We start from the raw sequence: 12,412 nt of genomic DNA on the forward strand, positions 1-12,412 counted from the left end.
CAATATTTAACATAGAGATGGCCATTGTTTTCATGTGTGCTATGTCTTCTTGTCATGAACATTGAAACATCTTGCAAGTTACAAATCAACCAATACAATGATTAGTTTCAAAAACAAAGAGCAAAGAGAAACCTTAGAGAGAAGAGAATTTCCAAATTCAACTAAGCATCCTTGGAGGGGGTATCAAATCTTCAACTATCTAAAAAGATAAGATTTCATCCAACAAGATTAAGGAGTATAAAATAGAGTGGTCAAAGGTTCCATCTTCCAACAAATCTTATCAAAACAACACTAAGTTAGGTTCTCAAGTTGCCAAATTAAGTTTTTGCATCATAAAATTTGACTCATATCATTTGAAAAACTTTGTCATGGGGGCGAATCAAACTAAACCTCTACTTGACAAGTAAGCTTAAGCATTCAAAACAAAGTATTCATATCAACCATCAAACATCAACACACATTGATTATTTTGTATGACCACTTCCCATATTTTGAGAAGAAGAAGTCTTCATCAAAAGATTAAGTTGAAGAAGAGACAACCTAGTCCTAAGGTCCTTGCCAAAAGGAGTAATTTTTTCTACATCAACCATCAACTCTTTAAATCACATCATGTTTTCTTGTGTTATATGCGGCTGTATATCCAAGGAAAAACCAATGAATTTGACAAATAACCTTTGAGAAGTAGGGCTTACATTCATAAAGTAGCATTCAATGAATGCCTTAATAGTGGAGGAAGGATTAATCACTCCTCATTTCCAAATTTTTGCATTACTTACCCCGAAGATCAACTAGAGCCACCAACTCCACCAAGAACCTCGTTAGAGGAGGAAGAATTCACTACTATAGAAATCTATTGATACCCATTGGCATTCGATCTCAAAAAGGAAAAGAATTGGATCCACACCCAGAATCCAGCATAAGTCATAGGGAATCCAATCCCTTTGACAAATACACAAATGTGGAAGAAGAGATCATCAAGGAACTCATCCAACAATGCCAAGAAAACACCACCTTCCAAAAGCTCATGGAAAGGCTTATAGATGCAGACAAACAAAAGCACCTCCTCATGCTAAATAGAAAAGGAATCCCAATGCCTAAGGATTTTGACGTAGAAAATTAAAGGAATGAAAGAATCCCAAGAACCAGGTCAAGGGCCTACACATTCACTAAAAATCAAGAACACCTAAGACGTGATGACACCCAAGACAATACTCACAATCAAGACAATACTCGCAATCATGATGACACTAGTGAACAAGGGGATGCCCATCATCAAAGGCCCAGAGAAGGAAATGTGCCCCTAGCTCTTAATACACAACAACTCCAAGCACTCCAATGACAAATGAAAGATATGCAACAAGGGTCTACAATGAGATATTCTTTGGAGGACATTTGTTCTTACCCTTTTGATAGGAGGCTAAACATGATACCTTTCCCGTCAAATTTAAATATACCAAAGTATGATAGATGCGATGTTAAGAGTGATCCCCATGATCACATTAGGTAATTTTGTACTATAAGCTTGGAATTTGCTCATAATTATACATACATGATGAGTCTATTCCCAAGAAGTTTTGGAGTGGTTGTCAAAACACACACCTCCCATCAAATCATTTGATGAGTTGGTGAATAAATTCTTTACACAATACTCCTATAATGTCCAACATGAGATCACTATGCTTGACATATGCAACATGAAACAAAATAACAATTAAACATTTATGGTGTTCTTACAATGATGGAGATGTATGGTCTCAAGGTACCCATGTGGCATACCTGAAAAGGAAAAGATCGAGATCTTCATAGACAATTTAAACAGTGAAATGAGTTATCAACTCAAACTACAATGTCTACCTACTTTTACAAAGTTGATCGAAAATGGCATCCAAGTAGAGGAAGCCTCCATCAAGAAAGGGACCTTGAGGTTCTCCAAGGACCTGTTAGTTTGTCAAGAAATCACACCTATAGCAATCAATATAATATCAACAACACAGATAAGTCCAAGTTTTAGAATAGAAACAAAAATATTGTTAATGATGGGGTAGTTGATGCCAAAAATGTAAAGTCTAAACAACCAGTATTGAATTTATCAGGTAACACACCATCCAACAATGATCAAAGAAGTGTCAATCAAGGCACTAACAATTACCAATGTGCTACCAACCAAGGAAACAACAACTACCGAGCCAACGATAACAACAATAAGCAGAACGACAATAACCAAGAGGGCAATGCTAATAGTCCACCTCCCCCACATAGAAGAACATATAAACCATTAGGACAAACACTGGAATCTGTGTTTTGAGAACTATTGGCAAACATGGTTATCACATTTCTAGTCATAAGCAACTTTGAACCCCAAATCAAACCACCATGGTGGAATGACTCACATTATTGTGATTATCATCGAAACAAGGGACATAGAAAAAATGATTGCATGAGGTTGAAAAACCTAGTTCAAGAAATGATAGGTAAGGGAGACATAAAGGTCGATGGTCATAAAACCAATGGTGATCATGAGGCTTTCAAAAATCCTCGTCCTAATTACTACAAGGGAGGAGCATAAACATAAAACAGCAATAAAGGAGACCGCATCAATCACATATACAAAAACATCATAAATCACATATCAGCATATGACAATCAAGTAAATATCATAAAGATCAAAGATAAACAAGATTATGCGTTAGTAAACGTGACAACGAGGGCTCATAAATATGTCTCGAAGGGGAACACATCTAAAGAAACAACTATCCCCAAGACTCAAAATAACTTGGTCGATCAACTATAAAGGGCACCCGCTTAGATATCAATACTATAATTTCTCAAACTCTCAGCAAAGCATAAGGATATCTTGGAGCAAGCTCTTGTAGAAACAACAATTCCAAATAATCTGGATATTGATTAGTTCCAAGCCATAGTGGCATATATGATAGTGCCACATAATATATCCTTTTCAGAACACAATGACATTTGCTTGAGTCATCCTCACAACACCCCACTCCATATCAAAGTCCTAATCTACAAACATCGGGTAAAAAGAGTGCTAATAGATGGAGTTGGTCTCAATATATGTACCTGAAATCTTATCCGTGCATTCGGCTTCTCTAAGAAAGCTATTGAACCTAAAAAGAAGATCACTATCAAAGCCTATGATGATGAAGAAAGGTCATCTAAAGGCACAATGTTACTACCCATTTAGGTAGGACTTGTACAATGAGACACAATGTGTGAAGTCTTAGACATAGACTTGACATACAACATACTCTTGGGTCATCCCTAGATCCATGAAATGCAAGAAGTACCATCAATGTCTGAAGTTCCCCTACAATAGACAAGAATTTTCAATATCAACATATACTAACCCCTTTCAATACTGCAATGCAATGGGGGAAACTCAAGATGTTCTAGTTCCACACAAAAGGGAGGCCCAAGATTCCTCATCATCCAACCATCAATAAAAATAAAGTCCCTATCCATGAATTTTGAGAAAAATATGAAGATAAAGGACCAAGGTATAGGGGAGCACTCTTTTGAACCCCTTGTGTCTATCTAAGTTGTCAACTTTGTGAAATAATGACAGACAACCTTCCACATCAAGACATCAGGCAGCACAACCCATCAAGAAGTTTGATGGTAAATTTATCTAAATGGGCACACTAGCTGAAGAATCAGACGACAAAGACATCCTCAGCTGGCTATACCAGGATGAGTAATAAATTAGATCTTCTACCCTAGAAGTGGTTGTTCTGATAGAACAATATGGAAATGGGTTCAGAATCATGTAATGCATGGGATACAAAGGAAAAGGACCTATTGGAAAGCATCAAGAAGGCATCATAGAACCCATACAATCCCGTTCACAACTTGCAAAAGACAAACATGACTTGGGTATGGCCAGCATGTTCAACCTATGCAAAAGAAAGACCACCATCAAAAATCCCAATGGAAAACAAAGGTGGCACATAATGAAGACTCATGTCAAGAGGTACTACACCACATAGCAAAAAAGACAAGAAAAGAACAAGAGCATGAAGAAAATGAGAGAAAACAAGAAGAGCTCGTTATCCAAAGAGACCCGAGGCTTCTTATAAAAAAGTACACCATGTACAAACACTTGATCAAATTGAATGCAAGCCACAACCTAAGGAGATTACTACTCAAAGAGGGGAAACTGTGTATGAGAAAATCCAAAGAGTACAAGATAGCACATAACTTAAATCAGAACAAGCTACTAAACTTGTGTGACTATGTCAATTATCAGTGACCTTTTCTCGCCCTATAACATACCTGTCAAATTCAGTGGAGTCACTTGGGATAGCGATTCTAAAACAGATTCCAATGAGTATGAGTGGGACACATGTTTTGATATTACTAAGGATATTGAGGTGGATACAATCCACACATACACACCCATTCCTTATGAGGGAAAAGGCTTGAGATCTAGATCATTTGAATTTGGACCATAACATATCTATGAGGCTAGTGAAAATAAGTAGCGTCAATACAAAAGAGGCAATATTGACGAGAGTACCATTAAAAACCTTGAGACTATTATATACCTCATCCATGCTATGGACAACTATAATAATATCTCTATCATGACCCGCACAACAATAGACCTTGACCCACTAAATGACTCCCTACCTCTCATATATCCTGACCTCATAGACTGGGAAGAACCTGAGCACAATGATATATCCATATTCCAAAATGATGAGGCCATTGTTCAATACCTCTGCTTTGTTAACCGGGAAACACACTCCACTAGCAAACCACACAACAATATCTATGATCAGGGGAGTGCCAAGTCTCTTAGTCATAAAAAGAACAAAATTAAAAATTGATCTAATGGTGAAAACCATCTAGTGGCAGTATTAGATTGCAAAAAAGTAAAAACAAAGGATGCATCTAATGGTGAAAACCTCTTTGAGGCACCTGAATATGGGAGACTTGACACTCTTCCTAAACATTACCAGGAGAGGTCACCAATCTTGATTGAGCCAACTCAATCAATAAATATCAGCATTGAAGTAGCAACCAAAACCATACATCTGGCAGAATCACTTATAGAAAAGGAAAAACTAGACTTTGTCAAATTCTTCAAGGAGAAGAAAATCAAATTTTATTGGTCTTATGAAGACATGTTGGGGGAAGATCCAAATCTCATCATTCATCACTTGTCCATCATTCTTGGAGCTAAACCTGTCAAAAAGAAATTAAGGAAGATGAACCCACATGTGGCCATCTTAGTAAAAGCAGAGCTGAAGAAGTTACTTGATGTAGGATTCATCCAACCCATTGATTATGAGGATTGGATTTCTAACATTGTGCCAATCTCTAAACTAGATAAAAGCATTAGGATTTGTACAGACTTTAGGGATATCAATAATGCTTGTCTGAAGGATGACTTTCCTTTATAAAGCATCGACACTATTGTTAATCTAATGATAGGGCACACAATTATATCCCTCATGGATTGTTTTTTTGCTACAACCAAATCAAGATAGCTCCAGAAGATCTAGATAAAAATACATTCACATTTACATGGGGTACATACTGCTAGAACATCATGCCTTTTGGCTTGAAAAATGTTGCTGCAACCTATCAAAGAGAAATGTTAACTATCTTCCATGACATGATGCATACTTTTATGGAGGATTATGTGGATGACTTGCTAGCCAAATCATTCACAAGAGAAGAACACCTCGACATCCTGGATAAAATCTTTCAAAGACTAGAGCAATTCAATGTTAGATTGAATCCTAAAAAGTGTGTTTTTAGAGTCACATCTAGAAAACTCTTGGGCTACATTGTATCAAGAAAAGGCATCGAGGTGGACCTTGCAAAGGTTAAATCTATCATGGAAATGCTACCTCCCAGGAACATTAGTTAGCTACAATCTCTTCAAGGTAGGCTACAATCTATCAGAAGGTTCATTGCTCAATTAGCGAACAAATGTCTCCCATTCAACCATCTACTTCATAAAAATGTACCTTTCAAGTGGGAGGACAAGTGTCCAGAATCATTCCATTAGCTGAAGCAATATCTCATGAATCCACTTGTTTTAGTACCACCAATAGCAGGAAAGCCACTCATCCTCTACATATCAGCAATGGAAGTGTCACTAGGGGCATTACTAGCACAAGAGGACTCAACAGGAAAGGAAAGAGCCATCTATTACATTAGCAGGACATTGAATGGCTATGAACTCAATTACACTTTGATTCAAAAATATTGCTTAGCTATAGTGTTCTCTTCCCAAAAGTTGCAACACTATATGTTAGCTCATACTATCAAGCTAGTGGCAAAGATCGACTCACTAAAATATCTACTTAGCAAAGATTCTCTCATGGGGAGGTTATCAAAATGGTTCATGATCATAAGAGAGTTTGACATTTAGTACACAAAACAACGAGCTATCAAAGAACAAGGAATAGAGGATCAATTGGTAGAAGCACCTCTACTAGACAAATACCCACTATAGGTGGAATTTCCAGATACGTATGTACTTATTGTTGCACCAAAGTAATGGACCATATACTTTTATGGATCTTATACATAGCATGGATCAAGTGCCAACATTATATTCATCACTCCAAAAGGACACACAATTTTGTGATCCTACAGATTAATGTTCCCATGCACCAATAATATCGCTGAATACGAAGCTCTAGTGACTGGTATCAAAGTAGGCATGGAATGGAAAATCACAAAATTGAAAGTCTATGGGGAATCTCAATTAGTTATCAACTAGATCAATGATGATTATCAAAAGAAAGATGATAAGTTGATGCCCTACAAATGCATGGTAGAAAATTTTAAGAAATACTTTGTACGCATCACATTTGAACAGATTCCAAGGCTAAACAACAGAGCTACTGACGCAATGGCCACAGTTGCCTCACTTCTACAAATTCCAGATAAAGAGAGTCACTATGAATTCCTGGTGGAGAAATTGTTTTCCCTAGCCTATAACAATTCAAAATCCTAAGTTATCTGTGCCCCACAGGGTTCTGATTCACCCCTATACAGGAAGATCTATGCCTATCTCAAAGACAATACCCTCCCACGAGACCTATCTCATAACCAAAAATGAAGGTTTATCTGACAAGTAGCCTGCTACACCTTAACCGTTGACATTCTTTATCGTTGAGGTCTTGATCGTACTCTTCTTGGATGACTCAATTGTAATGAATTTGACTTCACCTTACATGAGCTTCACAAAGGTATTTGTGGTACACATTCAAGTGGTCCTACTCTTGCCAAGAAACTTTTGAGGATGGGATATTAATAGCCAACAATGGAGAAAGTGTCCTATCAATTTGCTAGGAAATGTTCTAAGTGTCAAATTCATGGTAACCTCATACATGCACCAGTGCAAGAGTTGCAACCATTCACTACATCTTGGCCTTTTTGTCAATGGGAACTCGACCTAGTGGGAAAGATTCATCCTTCCTTGTCGAATGGACATAATTTCATCATCACGACCACTAGATACTTCACCAAATGGATTGAGGCAGTTCCATTGACTACAGTGACTCACAAACAAAAATCTTCCTTCATTCTAAATTACTCATCTGTCAGTACGACATCCCTAGCTCCATTATCACAGATAATGGAAGACCTTTCAAAAATCAAGACGTCCAAGAGCTTTGTGAGTGATTCCATGTCCAACATCACTTTTCAACACCTTATTATCCACAAGGGAATGGCCAAGCAGAGGCCTCAAATAAGACAATATTGAAAATCCTCAAAAGGATAGTGAATGATGCTCGTAAATACTGGCATGTCCAACTTAATCCTGCACTTTGGGCCTATAGAATGAGTATCCACATGCCTATAGGAGCTCTACCATACTCATTGGTGTATGCATCAAAAGCTATCCTACCTATTGAAGTAGATATTACATCACTCAAGGTATCATTGAAAGGCCTCATTACAAATGAAGAGTATAGAGTCAACAAGCTACAAGAGATAGAGATGCTAGATGAACATCAACAACATGCCTTTGATCATCTCAAGGCATATCAACAACGAATGTGTCAAAGTTACAATCACAAGGTCATACCAAGGGCATTCAAAATTGGTGATCTAGTCTTTAAAAAAAATCCCCAAAATCAGCAAGATCAAGTAAAGAAGGGAAAATTTGAACCTAACTAGTTAGGACCCTTTGTCATCATATCAGCTTACGGATCAAGAGTATATCAGTTATCAACTTTAGAAGGGCGCGTACTTGACGAACCAGCCAACAACATCCATCTGAAGAAATTCTACACTTGAGTCGTCCAATGCACGGATCAAGCAAAAAAAAAAAAGTATAAAAAATCATCACTAGGGTAATAACCTGGCAAACAGGCACCTTGAGACACAAATAAAACAAAAAAAAGAGGAAAATGTAAAAATAAATAAAAAACAAATCAAAAAGTGAAATAAAAACAAGTGGTGAAAACCTGGCGACATGCACTATTTGTGATAGAGAGGCTCCTCTATCTATCAATAGTTGTATCATATTTTTGGCTCCATCTGATCTAAGCCCATAGCCATCGCAAAACAATTATACACACAAAATTATCTGAGCATACTTAGTATAGTCACTATCTTTGATTTTCTAAATCAGTTATCTTGATCGTATCCCACCATGGCTTTGTAATCAGTGTAAATATCCATATCGAAGTGGTATCAACATCAAGGTGAAAAATCCTGACCTCGCTGGGGGAATTTAGCCTTTAGGGTTTTAGACATTAGACCAAACACGTAGCAAGACAACAAGGATTAGAACAACCAATAATGACAACAACAATGCAAGAAGGTTAGACATCATAGACTTGAACTGATTTCAACTGGATAAAAGGTCTATTTGCTAGAAATTTTATTTTGACAAGAATACATTTCAGATAGCATGCATGTTTACTTATGTTTGTTGATATTTTTTCTTATCATATCTTCCAAGCGACTCAAGGATGTCTCAAAGATTAAAGAAGCAAAGGAGGAATGTGAGGTTTTCTTTGTCTACTTTGTTAGCACATATTTTTACAAAATATTTATGTGCTACATATGGATCCTTTTACATATAGTTTCATCATAAGGGCATTTACTCCTAGTTTTTGTATGTAGGAGCATCACTGAAGAAAATGGATTTGTCCAAGGATCAACTGTTTCATGAATGGATAGGGGTCACTTGGGCACATTGAGGGAGAGCACTAAGTAAAGACTACATAAAGAGTCCATCGTATCAGCATTCTGGCAGATATCAAAGGAGGAGTCAGTATGATGAAATTAGAAGTGCCTTTGGCTAGTGATAACTTTAGGAAACCCCCCCTCAATAAAAGATATTAAATATTGGCGAATTTTTATTTAGTTTGGATACAAATAATATTTTTTATTAGCAAATCTTTAATTTTTTAAAAGAAAAATATTAATTTTGTTGGTGATTTTTTTTTTATCAAAATTTTTGGTAGAAAATCTTGATGAATCTTATAAAAAAACGCAAGTATGCATTAATTACCATTGAAAATAATTTTATTTAAAAAAATAAATTCTTATAAAAAAGTAGAGTTCTAAGGTGGAAATTAATAACGATTTTAAAGGGTAGGCACTACTTTATTTAGTTACTACCATTAATTTAAATGAATTTAATAGCCCTCTTTGTATTTTGTTAGACAAAATATACTTAAAATTTATAATATTCATTGTTTTCATACCATTGATTTCCATTGAGGTTAACAATTACAAAGCAACTCAACCCCCATAAGCATTACAACTTGTAGGGACAATTTACCTCATGGAATGCAATGATGCTCATTAGATTATATTTTAAATCAATGATGGAAACTAAAGATTGCTAACAAAACCCTAGAGTAACTAATAAATGTGATGTATTATTGACAAATTAATTTAATTTTTATAATAAATTATAAAATTTAGTGAATTTGATCCAATCATGTATCGAATATTTTGGTGAATATTTGAGTTCAAAAATTTAATAAAATAAACTTTCTGGCGATTTAAATAAGACTAAAATAAAATTTTGTAAAAATGTAGTGATTTAGGTCACCTTAAAAACTTGAATTATTAGACAAATTTTGATTTCCAAATTTTAAAAAATAGCCAATTGGCGAATATTAGCCACTAAAAAAATCAATACCTTTGGCTTACATACAGCCTCTATGAAAAGTTGGAGCCATTGACATTTATGGTAATTTTCAAATTTGTAAAGTTTGAACTATCGGCATAAGTTATCCCTATAGGATTGCATAGCCAAAATAGTAGAGAGATCTATCGACATAACATCCGTCAATCTATTAGAATGCGGTGCAAGAAAGTTTTTTCAGATGGCAAATAATCGATGTGCAAAAGAAATGAGGCGCTATCATCGGTGTAGCTCATACCGAGGAGTAAGTAAGAGGGTATATCCATCGGCAAAAGAATTCAATATCGGAAGTGCGAAGAAGTTATACTGATAGCTGATGAAGCTATCGGTATGACCTACACCAATAAAGAAGAGTGTGGATTAAATATTTTAATTATCAGGGTATCGGGAGATGGGAATATTGGGTTATCCCGATGTCCGATGGGATGGATAGGGGAGTCGAGAAGAAATGGGTGCAGACCGGAAGTAAGATGGGTTCATCGGAGAAAATGTTAACCTTCGGAAAGGAACCAAAATGGTTACACCGATACCCGATAGAGGAAAGCTAGGAAGACGACGATATCAGTTAGAGTTATGTCAATAAAGAAGTGTTGAACGTGGAGCTTAGGATCTCATCAGGGTGACTTATATCCATCAGTGAGAGATGTTTATATGCTGTCCTGATGCTCGATGAAGAAGTTAACCAGAATGCAAACAAGGAGACTTCGTTGGGGAATGCTATGTCGATAGAGAGAAATAGTGGAAGGGTTTGCAAAATAGAAGTCGGTGTCATCAGGGCCTCGGTAAAACATCAATCAAGTTGCTTCGATGCTCAAAAAAGTAGCCCGATGAGGAAAGAGTTGCAGACTGGAAAGAAGGACTCATCAAGGTATCTTTTACTATCGGATGAGTATTTTTTTAAGTTGTGTCACATTCCGATGGGTAGGATGCCATAGAGGAAAGAAAGGCGGATCCATAGGCATAACATGCACCAATGAGACATGATGATGGGTATGAAAAGAGTCAGAGGACGGATCCATCGGGGAGACTTTAACTATTAGAAAACATAGAAATGAGTTATCTTGATACCTGATGGGATAGCTGGGTGGGAAAATAGAAGGATATTTTATTGGAGATACTTACCCCTATATAACAAAAGGCATAATTGGTTACCAAAACAAAAGGTGGATCTATTGGGGTGACCAACGCTGATCAAAAGGACAAAAGAGAAATTAAAGAAGTGTACATTATGGGTGGCACCAAATAATTAAATTTTTGGGCAGAATTATGTTGATTAGCTGTTAAGAAATCTGGTGTGAAAACATACATGACAACCATCATTTAATGCATTCAATAGATAGACCTGAAATCGTACGAAGCAAATCTAACTAGGATTTCTTTTAGATGTTAACTATAATGGAGATGAACTTATATATGGGGTCTCAAGCAGATTGTTTTTCACAAAGTAATCTATAAGAAATTTGTTTTCTCTGGAGTGATAGTTGAAGTTCCAGGAGTGCAGGGAGGTTTTGTAGAGTGAGATTCCTAGTTTGGTTGATGATGTAGGGGTTATCAAGGATAAAAGTGCATGGATCTCAGAGTGTAAGGCCTTACTTAGTGCAGCCCTTAGTGTCACCCAAGCAGATGCCCTAGATATGAATGAGATAGTGGACCAGTTAGAGAGCCTAATCAAGATAGAGATGGCACTCAGGGATACAATATTTAATGCAGTTACCTACAAAGATGAAGGCTACCTTAAGCACATCAGGAAATGTGGGAAGAGGCTAGATCCAAAGAATTAAAGTTTTTATTTCTCATGTTTTTATAATTGTCTTATTGTTATCTTAGCAGTTAAGCAGTTAAGTGTTAGATTTTAGTTAAGTTTTAGTTTAGCAAAATGAAGGGGTGTGTCCTTTCATCTATGTCTATTGATTCACATACTTATAGTGAGTCATTTTGTATGTAGAAGGCATATAGGATCTAGGATTTTAGAAGAATTACAAAAATAACAATCACTTTTGCCTATAAGGGCTGCAAGTTATATGTATTAGGGAAGTCTATAGGAAGAAGAAGTATCTTTTTGTGCAAATAGACTGTAATGGAGTATCTTCAAGTGCAACTTATGTAAGAAATCATTTCCTAAAGATTAATATACAAGGTGTGTTGTTTCTTTTCTAAATATTGTGCATACTTTTGTGTTGATGAGTTGTCTTTGTCCTCTTGATAAATCTGTCATTTGATTTGCTATGATGTGCCATCACATGGTGTTACATTAAATAT

The sequence above is a fragment of the Cryptomeria japonica genome, chromosome 11 (genome assembly GCF_030272615.1).
Source record: "Cryptomeria japonica chromosome 11, Sugi_1.0, whole genome shotgun sequence".
Lineage (NCBI taxonomy): Eukaryota > Viridiplantae > Streptophyta > Pinopsida > Cupressales > Cupressaceae > Cryptomeria > Cryptomeria japonica.